The 17,007-nt window shown below is 39.7% G+C and overlaps 1 pseudogene; it reads left to right on the forward strand.

The window, feature by feature from the left end:
* Positions 1–17,007, forward strand: part of LOC127445564 (mitotic spindle assembly checkpoint protein MAD1-like) — a 138,764-nt pseudogene that overhangs the window by 38,178 nt on the left and 83,579 nt on the right.

Genomic DNA, 17,007 nt, shown 5'->3' on the forward strand with positions numbered 1-17,007 from the left:
TTATTGCTTGCCCCCTGCTCCCACCCTTCAAGAACTATACACTTCCTGAGTGAGGAAAAAAGGCTGGAAAAATCACTCTGGACCATACTCACCCTGCCCATTACCTTTTTGAACTGTTGCCTTCTGGACGACACTTCAGAGCTCTGAGCACCAGAACCGTCAGGCACAGGAACAGTTTTTTCCCTCAGGCTATCCATTTCATGAACAGTTAAATTGCCCCATTGAGCAATAACTATGTGGAATACACAGTTTAGTCTTTTTTATATTTATTGAACACATCCAACCTCTTCTGCCATTTCATTCCTCTGAAAAAAAAAAAAAACATTTGCACTGTACATAACAGATTTTTATTTTGCACTGTACATAACAGATAACAGATTTGTATTAGATTTGCACTACGTATGTGTATATGTATGTATGTGTGTGTCTGTGTGTGTATGTATGAATGTGTATAATTATTATTTACATCTGCCGGGCTTTTATTATTATCTATGTCTTGCTGCTGTTTTTGTATTGTTTTTATATTGTTGTACACTGGAAGCTCCTGTCACCAAGACAAATTCCTTGTATGTGTAAGCATACTTGGCAATAAAGCTGATTCTGATTCTGATTCTGAAATCACTGAGATCACATTTTTTCCCCATTCTGATGATTGTTGTGAACATTAACTGAAGCTCCTGACCTGTATCTGCATGATTTTATGCACTGCACTGCTGCCACATGATTGGCTGATTAGATAATCGAACGGATGATTGTTGGTGCCAGACGGGCTGGTCTGAGTGTTTCTGTAACTGCTGATCTCCTGGGATTTTCACACGCAACAGAGTCTAGAATTTACTCTGAATGGTGCCAAAAAAAAAAAAAAAAAAAAAACATCCAGTGAGGGGTAGTTCTGTGGATGGAAATGCCTTGTTGATGAGAGAGGTCAACAGAGAATGGCCAGACTGGTTCGAACTGGCAAAGTCTACGGTAACTCAGATAACAACACTGTACAATTGTGGTGAGAATAATAGCATCTCAGAATGCTATTCTGAGATGTGGGTTGGCGCTGTTTTGGCAGCATGAGGGGGACCTTCACAATATTAGGCAGGTGGTTTTAATGTTGTGGCTGATTGGTGTATTTATATATATATATATACATATATATATATACATTTTATATATATATATATATATATATATATATATATATATATATATATATATATATATATATATATATAGCCTGATAGGAACACCCTTTGCTTGTAGTAAAATCATTGTAAGGCACAACCTCCTATCACTTATGCTTTAAGATATGATAATAAATCCTTTTTTTTTTTGTTTGGTTTTTTTTTTGGATGGCTTTTACTACTTATACTAAAAGAGTTAAGAGCAGAGGCTGTTTGTCACCAGGCATTATTGACAACATTAGCACTTTGTCTGCTGCAAAACCTGGAAAATGCATTAGCCAACTTCAAAATCTAATAGACTAACAGTTTTCTAGCTATAATTAAAGCCATGATAAAACGGTTTCATTGTTGCATTGACCCAAGTTCTCCATTAAATGAAGATCCATAGGGGTGGGAAAAAAACTGCAGTGCGGCACTGTTTCGCTCCCTCACTCCCTCACACACTCACTCTCACTCACTCAATCACTCACTCACCCACATAGATTCTACAGCACAGAAACACTGATGGCAGTGCCAAAATAATAGGGTCCTAAATGAGAGTTTGCTATCTGTGGGACGAATGAGGTGAGTTTAAGATAAAAGCACGGGTGAATTTCATTACCATAAAAGCTGAAAAAATAGCCTTTGAAGACGTGTGTGTTTATGCGTGCAATGTGTGTGTAAACCCCTAAGGTGGCAAAACTCATAAAAAGAATAACCTGAACTGTTTTCTTGACTTCAGGAAATAAAACAAATGCTGATTTGACCTTTAAAAAGTTGTACAGAGCCATGAATGAAAATATGTGACCTACAGTTTCTCAAATGCCTGTCTGTCCTTCAGTCTACACTACCGGTCAAAAGTTTTGAAACACTTACTCATTCTTTATTATATATTTTTTCACATTTTAGAATTATAGTAAAGTCATCAAAACTATGGGATAACATAAATGGAACTACGGGAATTATCTTGTGACTATAAAAATCCAAAATAAATCAAAACTGTGTTATATTTTAGCATCTTCAAAGTAGTCACCCTGTGCCTAGAATTTGCAGACATGTACTCTTGACATTTTCTCAACCAACTTCTTGAGGTATCACCCTGGGATGCTTTTTAAACAGTATTGAAGGAGTTCCCATCTATGTTGGGCACTTATTGGCTGCTTTTCTTTATTATTTGGTCCAAGTCATCAATTTCAAAACTTTTTTTTTTTTAAATAAAATTTTTGTTTTGTAATGAAATAAATCAATATGTTGGCACAATTATATTTTTGTCTACAAAATTAATTTCAAACATTTAAGCATACGCCTTCGGATCAAACGATTTTTAAGATCATGAGAAACATTTAAGTCAAATGTTTCAAAACTTTTGACCGGTAGTGTATGTGTTGCTCGGAAAATCATCCTTTTTCTATATTGTAAAATCAGTTGTCATTTTGAACTTATATGGATCATAAACATGCATATGCAGAGTTAGTGATATGGTTCGAAAATAATTGGTTGAAAGCATTAATCTTACGTGGTAGTATTTGCGGTGCTGTCTTAAATGTATGCTGTTTTATAAAAGGTTGTTACTTTTTTTGATTAGCAATTTTTATTGATTCATATATTAAACACAGAAGAACAAAACATATATACACAGAATCAATATTTAACCCCCACTATTACCCCTCCCCCTCCCAATCACCAACCCCACCCTGGCCCTCAACAATATCCCAGTGGTCATACATGATTATAGACACACACACACAATAAATAAATAAATAAATATAATAATCACACATTATCAACCACACCTCTCTCTCCACTGCCTCTCCCCGAGAACCCTCCAAAAACGCCAGATATCTGCCCCATTTCCCCACAAACGAGTTCAATTTCCCCAGTCTTCTAGATGACCCTTCTTCAAAAGCTGCCACCCTCCCCATCTCCGAACACCACTCCTGAAATGGGGGTGCTCCAGCCAACCTCCATCCCATTAAATCTATCTGTCTGGTGATCATGACACTGGTTAGGACCCAACTCTTTATGTGTCTGTTCTCTACATTGATGACTGCCCCATCACCCAAAATACAAAGTCTGGGGCAAAATGAAACCTGAGTGCCCAATACGTCACACACAAAACTCTAAACCTTGAACCAAAATTCTTGGATCTTAACACACCACCAAAAGACATGGCTTGTGTCTCCATCCTCTGATTGGCATCGCCAGCAGGTGGGTGTGTCTTTAAGACCAAGCCTAAACAATCTAGAGGGGGTCCAATAGAATCAATGTAAAATCTTGAACTGCATAAGGCGCACCCTTGCATCTCTAGATGCAGACTTGATGTTTTTTAGAATCCTAGCCCACACTCCCTCCTCCAATACCAAGTTTAAATCTTTCTCCCATAATATCTTGATAGAAGTTAAAGCTCCGTCCCCAGACTCTGAATTAGCAGGGAGTAATACACTGATGCCTCATGACCTTTTCCAAAAGCAGTAATCACCACTCCCAGAGTGTCTGCCGCTTTAGGGGGGTGTATGCTACTCCCAAAAATAGTACAGAGCAGGTGGCTCAGCTGTAAATACCTAAAAACTGAGATCTGGGAATCCCAATATGTTGAACCAAATTTTCAAAGGATTTTAATACTCCGCCTCATATAGGTCACCGAGTGAAGTAGCCCCCCCACCCCCCAATCCACTCTGACCAGCAGAAAGGGGACTTATTAATGCATAATTTTGAGTTCAGCCATATGCTCGATGCAACATTTAAATAAATGTCCGAATTAAACACTCTGGACACTTTTGTCCATACTGCATGCAAATGCGAGATAACAGGGTGTAACTTAACTTCTCTGGTTAGTTTGATAGAAAGGCTTTGCAATAGCGAAATAGGGGCTAGAACTTCCTGTTCATTACAAAACCAGGGAGGGGCTCTCTCTCAGGTGGAAGTGAACAATGAGCAAAATGTCTGAGACCAAAAACATAATAATAAACCAAAATCTTGGTTAGGCCTAGCCCACCTTTGTCAATCGGCCTATGCAGCATACTGAAATGTAATCTGGGACGTTTACCATTCCAAATGAATGACTTTGCTATGCTATCAAATTGCTTGAAATAAAAGAGGGGGATATCTATAGGGGGAGACTGTAGCAGGTAGTTGAATTTTGGAAAACAATTCATTTTAATAACATTAACCATAGATAAATGTAATGAAGCCCACCTGCCCACATCGTTCGAAAACATTTTTTTTAAAGGGTCAAAATTAACTCTAACTAAATCACACAGATTTGCTGGGAATAAAATGCCCAAATACTTAATGCCCTGTTTGGGCCACTGAAAGGCGCTCAGCTGAAAAGCCGTCACCGGGCAGTACACTGTCAGAGCCAAAGCTTCGGATTTAGATCAATTAACTCTGTATCCCGAGAACTTAGAAAAGGAATTAATAATTCTGTGGAAGCAAGGCATAGATCTAGTAGGGTCAGAGACAAATAATAAAATATCATCTTCATAAAGCAAAAGCTTATACGCCATACCTCCCGCCATCATCCCTGGAAAATCATCCTCCTTTCTTATCACAGCTGCTAATGGTTCCAGGGCAAGACAGAACAATAATGGTGAAAGAGGGCAACCCTGCCAGGTGCCCCTATCCAGAGTAAAATTATCTGAAATTAATCAATTTGTTTGTAACGCCACTACCACGTCATAACATCATAACTTAATCGGTGTCTATAAAGTAACTTAATCCATCCAATAAACATATTCCCAAACCTGTACATTTTCAAAATCTTAAAAAGATAATTCCATTCTACCATATCAAGCGCCTTTTCGGTGTCAAGTGAGATGGCAGCGACCGGATTCTGATCATTTGCCACTGACCACATGATATTGATGAAACACCTAATGTTATCAGAAGAGCTACTGCCCCGAATAAACCCCACCTGATCTATATGTATAAGAGATGTCATAACTTAATCGGTTAGCCAACATTTTTGACAATATTTTAACGTCTATCTGGATCAGGGAAATTGGATGGTAACTCTTACACTCGCTTGGATCTTTGTCCTTTTTAAGAATCAGACTGATCCGGGCTTGCATCATGGTTGGCAGAAGCTTTCCATTCTTTAATGATTTCATATAAACTTCTGGCAAAAGTGGAGCCAATTCTGTAGCATAAGATGTAAAATACTCAGCAGCAAAGCCATCTGGTCCCGGAGCCATGCCTGTAGGCAAGGCCTTTATTACCTCACCAAGCTCCTCCATGGTTATCTCAGAATCAAGAGAATATTTTTGTTCATTCATCAGTTTAGGGAGTTCTAATCGTTCCACAAAGTTTCTAATATCTTCATTAGTAGACAAAGATGTGGAACTCGAGATCAAGATAGAATTCTTTAAAAGCATTATTAATATCAATGGAGCTAAATATTTCACCACCAGCAGATTTCACTGAGGGAATGGTAGAAAAATACTCAATCTGTTTTATATATCTAGCCAGAAGTTTTCCTGCTTTGTCCCTCGACTCAAAGTATGACTGTCTTGCCCTGAATAGCCAAAACTCCACCTTCCGTGACAAAATAGTGCTATATTTGTATTTCAATCAGGTCAACAGATGACATTTGGTGCTTCAGCTGTGCCTCTGCACTTTTAATATTCCCTTCCAACTCCACGAGTTATTGTGCTGAATGAGGCATACTGTATGATCCGGCCCCTAAGAACCACTTTAAGTGCCTTCCAATCCACGCCCACAGAGGATACTGAGGACCAGTTGGTCTCCATATAAACACTGATTTCAGCCTTTAACATTTGTTGGAATTCAGGATTTTGCAATAGGGATACATTAAAGTGGCAACTATATGATTTTCTTTCTTTCCATATGTGGAAACACCTCTAAATTCACCAGGGCATGATCTGAGACTAAAATGTTTCCAACTGAGCAATCAACAATATATGAAGTGAGTTATATATAAAATCTATTCTAGAATAAATCTTATGGTCTGGTGTTTCTATACACATTTTGTGAGAAAGAATAACATTACAGAAGATAATATATAAAGCAAACTCCAGCCAATAAGCGGAATAAACACAAAGAACATGTAGATTCATCCACATAACTGTCCCGAATGTGTGTTCCTCCACAAAACAAACTCCAGCCGCTAGTGGAACCAGCACAAAAAAAAAAAAAAAGCCATTCAGTTTCTTCGGACAGTCAAACGAATGTTCAGTGAGCCGGCCCATTCGACTGTCACATGAGTGCAACAAATTACCTAATCACTCCAAAGTCTTGCAAGAAATACTCCATAAAACAAACTCCAACCAATAGGAGGCATAAGCACAAAGAATGTGCAGATTCATCCACAACACTGTCCCGAAGGAGCGGTACTACACAAAACAAACTCTAGCCACTAGGCTGAACCAGAACAAAAAGAAAAAAAAAGGTGCTCAGTTTCCTCTGATGGTCAAGTTAATGTTCAGTGAGTCAGTCCACTTGGCTGCAACGTGAGTAAGGGACAACGTCATTGGACGTACCGGCAGGTGGGGCCTCGCGGCGGGGCGGAGCTGGAGGTGCCACACCATGTCGTGGCCGTGCTGAGTCTAGGGACATCGAAGCACTTACCTGGCTCCTTGTGACCATCCCCAGAACAGCCTGGGATGGGGGAGGAAGAGGCCTGTCCTCGTGTCCCGTGGAGACTGTCACATCGGGGTGGATTTGTGCCATAGCTGGGCACTCAGGGGTGGGAGACCGCCGCTGGAGCACCAAACCTGCCAAATAGAGTGGTGGACGGTGGTCTTGATGACGGCCGTGCACACCGGATATGTGACCCATGGAACATGGAAACCGCTCTTGCTGAACTCTTGAGTACTGCAGCCACTTGTGCATGCAGCGCAATTAAATGCAAAGGTAACAAAAAGATATTCCTCCCGGCATTCTTCCGGGGGATGGAGAGGTTTGCTTACCAGCTCCAGAGCAGCGGGTTTCATCATCCCTGGGTCACCTGTCTCAAGAGCACTTTGAAGCCTTTCACGGGTTCTTGGCGGCCGCGAGACGGGTGGCGTCTGCTTCCTGTGGTGGGCTCCACATCGGGCCGAAGGGGTGGGCTGTGGCGGAGCCAGTGCAGTCACCGCAGGGGGACACACTTGGCAACGAGCAGATGGGGTGCGGGATCTTGAGCCACGCCGGGGCAGGATATACCGGATAGGCTCCGTCTGCTGCTCCACCGTCGAGAACTGCTGGGCAAAGTCTTTGACGGTGTCGCCAAATAGGCCAGCATGGGAGATGGGGGCAGCAAGGAACTGTGTCCTGTCGGCCTCACCCATCTCGACCAGGTTGAGCCAAAGGTGGCGCTCCTGGACCACTAATGTGGACATCGTCCACCCGAGAGACCACGCTGTGACCTCCGTTGCTTGGAGAGCGAGGTTGGTCGCCGAGTGCAGTTCCTGTATCAATCTCGGGGCGAAACTACCCTTGTGCAGTTCCTTTAGTGCCTTGGACAGACTTGCAGGCGAGCCATGGCATGCCGGGTGGAGGTGGCTAGTCCAGCGGCACCGTAGGCCTTGGCCATCAGAGACGATGTAAACCTACAGGCCTTGGACGGGGGCTTTGGGCACCTGCGCCAGGTGGTGGCGCTCTGCGGGCATAGGTGCACCGCGAGCGCCTTTATCCACCAGGGGATTGCCGAATAGCCCTTGGCTGCCCCATCATTGAGGGTAGTGAGGGTGGGGAAGCTGAAAAGATCAGGACTGGGCAGTAAAAAAGTGCCTCCCACGACCTTGTCAGCTCTTCATGCACTTCCGGGAAGAAAGGAATGGGGGTAGGGCCTGGCTCTTAGCAGCGCCGCGAGCCCAGGAACCAATCATCGAGCCGCGAGGATTCAGGGAAGAGTGGACGGTTCCACTCTAGCCGACACTCGCGGCTGCCAGGGAAAGCATGTCGTCATCTCCTCATCAGCCTGTGACTGGGCAGTCGTCCCCGAAGGGAGGAGCCCAGCTGAGTCTTTCGCGTCCTACTGGACGAGCCGCTGTCCGATGCTGCGCTCGAGAGCTCACCACTTTTGTGGGCTCCGAATAAGAGGTCGAACTTACTGTGAGACGAGCTGGCGGACTCATCCGGAAGCCCGATCGGGGCGGATGAGCGTGCTGGGGAATGGGAGGTCCGCGGGGGGATACCCGGCAGAGGCGGTCCCATTGGGTTCCCCAAATCGCCCCCAGTGCTAGCCACGCCGGCCTCATACCCGTGGGTAAAAGGACCGAGGCGGGGAGCCTCTGGGGTGGCTTGCTTTCTTACGAAGGCGAGCCGCGACCGCATCGTTGCCATGGACATGTATGTCCTCACAATGAGTACATGACCATCCATGAACACTGTCTCCACGTGAGCAGTGCCCAGACATGAAAGACAGTGATCGTGACCATCAGAAGGCGAGAGATAACGAGCGCAACCAGGAAAAACACACAAAGGAAAGGCATCTTTAAAAAGACGTTCTGTGTGTGCCGCTCTTTTAGAGAAATATACTCTTTTAGAGAAATAAAGGAGGGAGGGAGAAGCCGCTGAAATGTACCGTCAGATCCAGCAGAGGTGAATGAACAGTCATGGGAATGACCGTTCGGCTCAGCATGACCGTTCGGCTCCGAAGAGAAAATCTGAATGAGTGGTTGCATACCAGCTCCTTTTATACCCGTATGTCTGGGGGAGTGGCCTGCAAATATCACTTGCCAATTTTCATTGGCCTTTTATCAAAGACCAGAGGTGTCTCGGGCTCCCAATAGTGACCCCTAGTGTCACTACATCGACACAACGTCGAGTGAGTGACAGATAGGGAACTCAGAGCTGTTATCTTGGCAAAGGGAGGTTACACAAAGTATTGAATAAATGTGTGCCAATAATTGTGCCACACATATATTTGACAAGAATATTTATTTTTTGATAAAACTTGTGTTGTGTTTGCAATTGTTTGATATCCATTAGATGATATATATTTGTGAATACTTTGAATGAAAGATCAAAAGGATAAACAATAAAGACATATTTTTCACAGCCTTCTTTGCTACAAGGGTGCCATAATTTTGGCCACCACTGTACATTAGGAAAGTGATTGGACTGAATTGTGCTCTGGAATTGAGTCTGCTTGTGTATGTGGGTCAGGAGTGAGATGGAATGAGGGCCATATTAGAGTCATACAAGCTGGCCACGAGTAAATACTCCCCTCAGCTTAAGCTCTGGGTCAAGGAGGCAGAGGAGATGCTGCAGAAAGTTCAGGAGATGGAGGTGACTACATTTCCCATAATGCACAAGCAATACTGCACAAACAATTTATACAATACAATTTAAATGATAATTTATATAATATATAATATAAAAATATAATATAAAAATATTATATTTTTATATTATATATTTATACAATATAAAAATGTGATTTGCATATAAAACATTTAAACTAATTTTATAGTGAATATTTTTATTAAATAATTGAATAAAGTAAATAATTATATGTAATTTTATTATAATAACTTTTTATATTAAAATATAAGTTACATAATATAAATTATTTAGACTCAAAAATCTTTAGTTAGTTATTGCATAACTTGCATATTTACTTAAACATGCAGTTCAAATGTACAACTTCATGTTCAATTGACAAGCAATATACTTTAAACTTACATTTTGAAGAAAATGTATCTAATTTGCATTATCTGTACATTTACAACACACACAAACACACAAATGAAAACAGACAAGGATCGTATTTTCAGCATTTTCAACCCCACCTCATAAAACAGCTTATAGGTATTAGTTAAAATCCAAATATTATCACATTAATACAAAACATTTCAGCACCCACCAGCCCCGCAACACACACACAGAGCGAACAGTCCCGTGCGTCAGAGAAACATTCTTACTATTCGCAAGACTTTTCAACATCTCAGCAGCGCATTTCTTTAAAGTTTCTTCCTCTGACAATTACTTTTTCTTTTTATGCAAGCACGAGCGAAACCGCAATAGATGTCTTTGGTAATCCTTGCGCTGTCACGGATTTCGTAAAAAGTTTTGATGCCGATGTATTTTACCCTTTACATCTGTGAGGAGAGCAGCTCTGGCAGCACCAGTGTTCGTATCTCTCATACTGTATGTCAGGGGCGGATTATGACTAGCAAGGTCCCTGGGGCCAATTTTCTTTTAGGGCCCCCCCCGGTCCGGTTATCTTATAAAGTTGAGATCTACGCAATCTATTTTCATTGATTTAAGTCTCTTTTAATACCTGTTCTGTTAAATACAGTCAGATTAATTTAAACACACAACACGAATGTGGTAAAGAAACTGCTAACATGTTCGCTGATCAGCCACTGTTCTTAGAGACAGTACCATTTTATTGTTTGTTTTACATAATGTAAACTCATTGTAAATACTACAAATTATGTATACAAAATGCATATTTTTACAGGGGCCATAATAAATTATAAAATATTTTAACTTCATCAAACACTTTAAAGGGAAAGGTCACCCAAAAATGAAAATTCTCTTATTATATACACATCCTCATGCCATCCAAGATGTGAATGACTTTCTTCAGCAGAACACAAAGATTTTTAGAAAAATATCTAAGCTCTGTAGGCCCATACAATGCAAGTGAATGGTGACCAGAAATTTAAGCTCCAAAAATCACATAAAGAAAACATAAAATTAATCCATAAGACTCCAGTGGTTAAATTCATATCTTCAGAAGCAATATAAGAAACGATAAGTGGTATAATAGGTGTGGGTGAGAAACAGCTACCTTTTCAACTCATTCCATTCAGAAGTGATCATCCCTACAAAGACTTAACCCTCCATTGTGAGAGCTTCAAATGGCTGAAAGGTGTGGAGCTCAAAGATAGTGGTCATTTGGTAATTGTTTGGGAAATTCTGTTTGGAACGACCCTACAGCTTGACTACCATTATTATTCTTCCATCAAAAAGCCCTGAAAAGGCATCATTTAAGCCTTTTCAAAGTGTTCAAACATTCCCTAGACTACATTACATTGATAGAAAGTTAAAATGAGCTACGAGTCTGTTTTGTAATTTCAAACTTCATTTGTCAAAACTTACACTCAAGAAATTTAATCTGATTTAAGATGTTCTCTTTTCTTTCTTTCTTTCAAACCTGAAAAAATGTCTAACTTCAAGCATTTAAAACTATTTTAAACTTTCAGACAAGGTTTTGTCAGACCAACATTATAGTTTGTCTCAACAAACTTTACATATCTAGTTTAATCAGTACTTTTGAACCACACAAAGTAAAATATCAATATTTTATTTTTCCCAACCACCTAAGCAAAGTAATTTTTTGTAATGTAGTGCAAACATGCAGTTATAGCAATTAATAGTATAATAAAAATTTTTGTTCGACTGCCCTTTTATACAAAGAATAAAGCTTAACCATATAAAGCCTAACATGAAATAAAAGTCAGAAATTTATATTTTTTAAACCTGTTTAAACCTATTTTTCTACAAAATAATGACATTTTAATCACGTTGCTTGAATTCAATAAGTACTCATTTTGAAATATCAGTAGCAAAATAAACGTTATTGTTAGTTTTACTTCAAAATCAGCAAAGATTTCACTTAAAAAAGCTGAGTGCATCAAAACATCATGGTAGCTATTTTGGAAAATTATATAACAAGGTCTTCTTCCAGTACAGCATGAAAACTTTCACTAGGTGACAGCAGACCTCTCATACACATCGTGGTGATGATGTAGAGGCTTTAGAAAGTCATGTATAAAATATGAAATGCATGGTGTTATAAGGTTAAAGAGTTTCTCAAAACATTTAATTAGAAACAGGAAGGCAAAAGAGTCCTATAAGAGGGCTGGGGGCACTCATAGTCACAGGGCTCTGTTGAGGGGGCCTTGCATAAGCTCTGGGGGCCACATATTTAAACGTATATAAACATTTGTTTTCAAAGTTGATGGGCCGCGAGACCTTGCAGCCCAGGGCCCCCCCGGGCCCCTGTTAGTCAAGGGCCACTGGGCACTGGCCCCACTGGCCTAGTTCACCTATGCTGTATGTCTCTTTGATCAGTTGATCAGTGGTGTTGTAATGGTGAATCAAATTGAGGCATGGGGTTACCCTTACGAGGGAAGGCATGGGTTTACCCTTGCATACATTAATGTTAGTGCTCACTAGCTCGCTGACTAGCTGAGGTAAAATTGTGCTCAATTTACCTTATAAATTATGAACAAGTGCATGATAGAATCCTACAGTGATCAGCAGGTCTGATAAGAAAAAGCAACCTCTTCTGGTCGATAGTTGGGAATAACATCATGGCCTGAATGCAATCTTTACATAATGCCTTTTTCAATTAACTAAAGTCAATCCTCAGTCTTGTTCGACGGGCCATATTCAACAGCACTGCGGGCTGCCTGTTGCCCATCTCTGGTCTAAATCATCTCTTTAGTGTTGGGACTGCTGTTCTAGGCCAGTGAACTTCTGGTTATGCATTACCAACATAATTCCTGTGGGTGCAGGGTGGTCCATGTAAAAAGGACTTTGCGTATGCTTACATCTAGTCCCTTTCTTGCGCTTATCTTGCGAAAGTTACTGGGTGTACAGACTTTACGTAGTCATGTAAAAGTTACATTCAATCTTTTAACTCCTGTCAAGGTTATTAAGTGATGTAATCATACTAGTCTCATGTTAACACCTACAATGTTAAAGTCTTTTGGCTATTCTTTCAAAACAGTCTATACTTTCATGCTTTTATAAAGAAACTAACCTAAAATGTTCTTTTTTTAAAGTTAATTTTGATTTAATGCCTTTTTAAAGTTGAAAAATTCATAATTTAATTATCCTCAAGTTACTTGCTCTCAGATTAATTGTGTATAAAAACAATGTGCAAGGATTATTAAAATTCTGTACACAAATATTCAGGCAACTCTCCTGATATTAACTGCAATCGTGACTTTGTAAATAAAGACTTTGTGGTTTACTGTCTTTGTTCTTGCATTTATGACAATAATAAACTCATAAACAGTAATACACTGGTGTCACTCTGATAGACTCAGCTGTCTAAAGCCCAGGAGGAAGCCGGCACCTTCAAATTACAAGCTCAAATGGTAAGTCACATCCTTCACCACTGGAACTTTTGGCATTTATACTGTTTTGTCAGCTACCATTTTGATCGTACATAATTGATGAAAACCACATGAAGACAGAAAGTCAAGATATTACACTGTTGCTGGGCTGCAGTTGTTTCATTTCCTGAAATTTGCAGTCAGTTACTGATTTTGACCTACAGTGCTGATCTTTCATTAAATTTGTGATCACTCGGTCAGGTAGCTGCCGAACTTGAGGCTCTGAAAAGCAGCAGATGTCTAACGCAGAAAGAAGGCCCTTCGCAACAGCGGAAGAAATCAGCACTCTCTGGTACCAGAAATATTAAATAAACACTCCGTACTTGTCTGTTTAAATTCTCAAGACAGCTTTATTTGGTAAGACAAAGTCTTTCTTTAAGAGGGTTTCTGATTTAACAGTTGTATTATCCCATGTCAGAGCTTTCTTAAAATGCAAGCTCCCATCTGATTGGCTGACTTCTGCGCAATTTCTGGAAGTCAGATGGCATAGTTTTTTATTAGTCTAGAAAGAAACATTCTGCTAAAATCAGTGCTTCTGAAAAAGAACCTAGTTACTAGATTTGCCAAAGTTTGTGAGGTTTATGGCATCAAATCATGAATTTCAAAGAAATTGAATCAATATTGAATCAAAGACATTCAACAGTTGAAAAAGTCAGTAGTAACGGGACAAGAGATCCTTGACCACATGTATACGCATATAAAAACATCTAAACGTTGCATATAAAAGCAAATTGTGGTTAATAATTGTACATTCCACAGTCATGGAAAACCTGGAAATATCTAGTAATATCAAAACTGTGAATTCCATGCCTGGAAAAGTTATAGAGAAGTCAAGGAAATTAATGGAAATCATTCATGGAAAAGTCATGGAAATTCATTGATCCAATGAAGTAGGAATCCTGAAGTAGGCCGTTCTTGGCCAAAAAAAAAAATTGGGAAATGGACTGTATGCCAATTCTCAAAAGTTTTCATATTAAAGAGGCTTTCACACTGGCAATGATTTGCAGCGACAAAGGAACCAAAGGTTCATTCATTTTCAGTGAGAGCTGGTGATTTTAGGTGATGTGACAGTGACTGCTGGCAAAGCAATGTGGGTGTATCCATCGATGCGGTAAAGTTTATGCATTTATGCAAATGAGCAATGATGCAGCGACTACCAATGTGAGTGAAGACTTTGGAGCACCTGAATTCTGACTCATGTGAGATATTGAGTGTAAGCAAGATGGAGAAGTTAAAAGTAACTGTGAGCAATTTCCCTGTTCTCTATGATTAGTTTCTGCCCACATACATGGATATAATAAAAACATGATGCATGGAAACCCTTGTCAGAAATTGTCAGTATTCCAAGTCAGTTGGATGCGTGGATAATATTCATCTTGTTCGTGATGTGATGCATTTTGTACAGCTACAATTTTTATACATACACATACACATCCAGAATGTTTATTATCAACGGCAAGAAATCTGATCCATTGTCAAAATAGAATTATATCTTATTTTTTTACCTACAATACATCCCGCTTGTGATCAGATTATTAAAAGGCCAGTTGTGCATTCCACCAGTAACATTAGCACAATACCATACACCTACTATAACCAACAATACAGTCGCTAGGTCACCTCCAACAGTAAAATTGCTGTCAATATGATTCAGCCTTAAAGGAATAGTTCACCCAAAAATGATAATTCTCTCCTTTACTCACCCTTATGCCATCTCAAACTCGTGTGACACAAACAAAGATATTTTGGTGCAGATATGATATGAAAATATACAATGCAAGTCAATACGGGCCAAAACATCAAGCTCTACAAAGGACATAAAGGCAGCATAAAGGATCATCTCTGCAACTCTGTTTTGACCCTTGAATGGTCTTATGGGTCAATTTGACACATCTGAACTTTTAACTCTGATTTACATCAACTTATCTTCAACTTTTCATCCTGAAAATCCACAGAGGTGATCTGAACCTGGCAATGCAATTTTATTTTTAAAGGTGCACTCAGTAATTTTTTCCTTTTTTAAAAAAAGTTTTACTCCTATAGAAATTAATTATAATTTTGAAACATATGTATAAAATCATGGCCACTTGTGTGAGATGAAGAGTTCAGTAATATCAGTAACCTTATAAAAGCTGTTTTATTCTACATGGGGCAGGGGCGCCTCATGAGGGCTGCCATTTTAGAATCACATGACCAGCTGAATACTACTCACTGAATCTCAGTAACCATCTTGTTATTGGACATTTTCACTCATGGATTAAATTAATCATGGCTGATTGTGAATAGTGAATTTCTACAATGGCATCTGTAACTGAAATTTATTGATTTTGAATGATGCTGCATCCACACCACTAGGTGTCACTGTAAATCCAAGATGTCATGAGCAAAAACTTACTGAGTGCACCTTTAATTTCATGTATTTATAAACAAAGCTCTAAAAAGGGTCAGTTTGAATTACAAGAAAGCTGTAAAATGTAGAACAGTCCAAAATGTTATTTATAAGTACACGCAATACTCATAATTTCACTCACCCGCTCACACACAAACATACAGAAATACATATTGAACATATATTCTAATGTAAATTGGGAGCATTTACTGTAAATACAATTTGTAAATTTTACATTTTTAAATTAGTGAAAGGTAAGTTATTGATGGTAAAACTGTTGTTTGGGAGAAGATTTGTAAATTGTGACTGCTGAACTGTGATTTTACTAGCCAGGTCAATCTGACCCATTGAGATCAACAGTGGGACTTGTTCAAGTGTTAATCCATGTCTTCTGAAGCAATACAATTGGTTTTGGTTATGAACAGACCAAAATATAACTCCCAGATATTACTGCAGATGACAAGATTTATAGTGGAAAAGGAGTTATTTTGGTCTGTTCTGAACCCAAACCAATCGAAGAGTAAATGATGAGAGAGTTATCATTTTTTGGGTAAACTGTTCCTTTAAGAGTGCACAACAAGGGGGGGTCTGGGTAGCTCAGCGAGTAAAGACGCTGACTACCACCCCTGGAGTCGCCAGTTCGAATCCAGGGCATGCTGAGTGACTCCAGCCAGGTCTCCTAAGCAACCAAATTGGACCGGTTGCTAGGGAGGGTAGAATCATATGGGGTAATCTTTGTGGTCGCTATAATGTGGCTCTCACTCTCAGTGGGGCACGTGGTGAGTTGTGCATGGATGCCACAGAGAATAGCATGAGCCTCCCATGCGCTAGGTCTCCACAGTAATGCGCTCGACAAGCCACATGATAAGATGCACAGATTGCCTGTCTCAGATGTGGAGGCAGGGGAGAAAAAAAAAAAAGAGTGCACAACAAGTTTTGATTGATTAATGCATCCTGACCGCTGGGTAAATTAGTGTGGAGTTGCAGTTTATGTAAAAGTACTACTTGTTTTGTTTGTGTCAGTACAGCTTTGTACAAGGCGAATAAATAATCTTTACTCAAAGCTATTTGCTGTTTGAGTATTTCTGCTGCATAAGAAACAGAAGAACTTAAAAAAAAAAATAAATGGATTTGTCCACCACTATTAAAACATTAAAGAGGCCTCAAAGAATATTAGCATGTAAAGTATTAGACTGAGTGAAACTGAAGTCTGTAGTTTTTGCCATGGCCTGGTTTGTTGCCTAATTACTATGGAAATGTGATTATTGTACATTAGCTTTCGTGGCCTTGCTTGCTTGTTTGAAGAGTGAGCTTTCGTGGTGTCATTTCTTCCTTTTTTCTAATTTCTATTTGAGCCTGTAATTACGCTCAAAGAAATTAAATTTAA

Source organism: Myxocyprinus asiaticus, chromosome 8 (genome assembly GCF_019703515.2).
Source record: "Myxocyprinus asiaticus isolate MX2 ecotype Aquarium Trade chromosome 8, UBuf_Myxa_2, whole genome shotgun sequence".
Lineage (NCBI taxonomy): Eukaryota > Metazoa > Chordata > Actinopteri > Cypriniformes > Catostomidae > Myxocyprinus > Myxocyprinus asiaticus.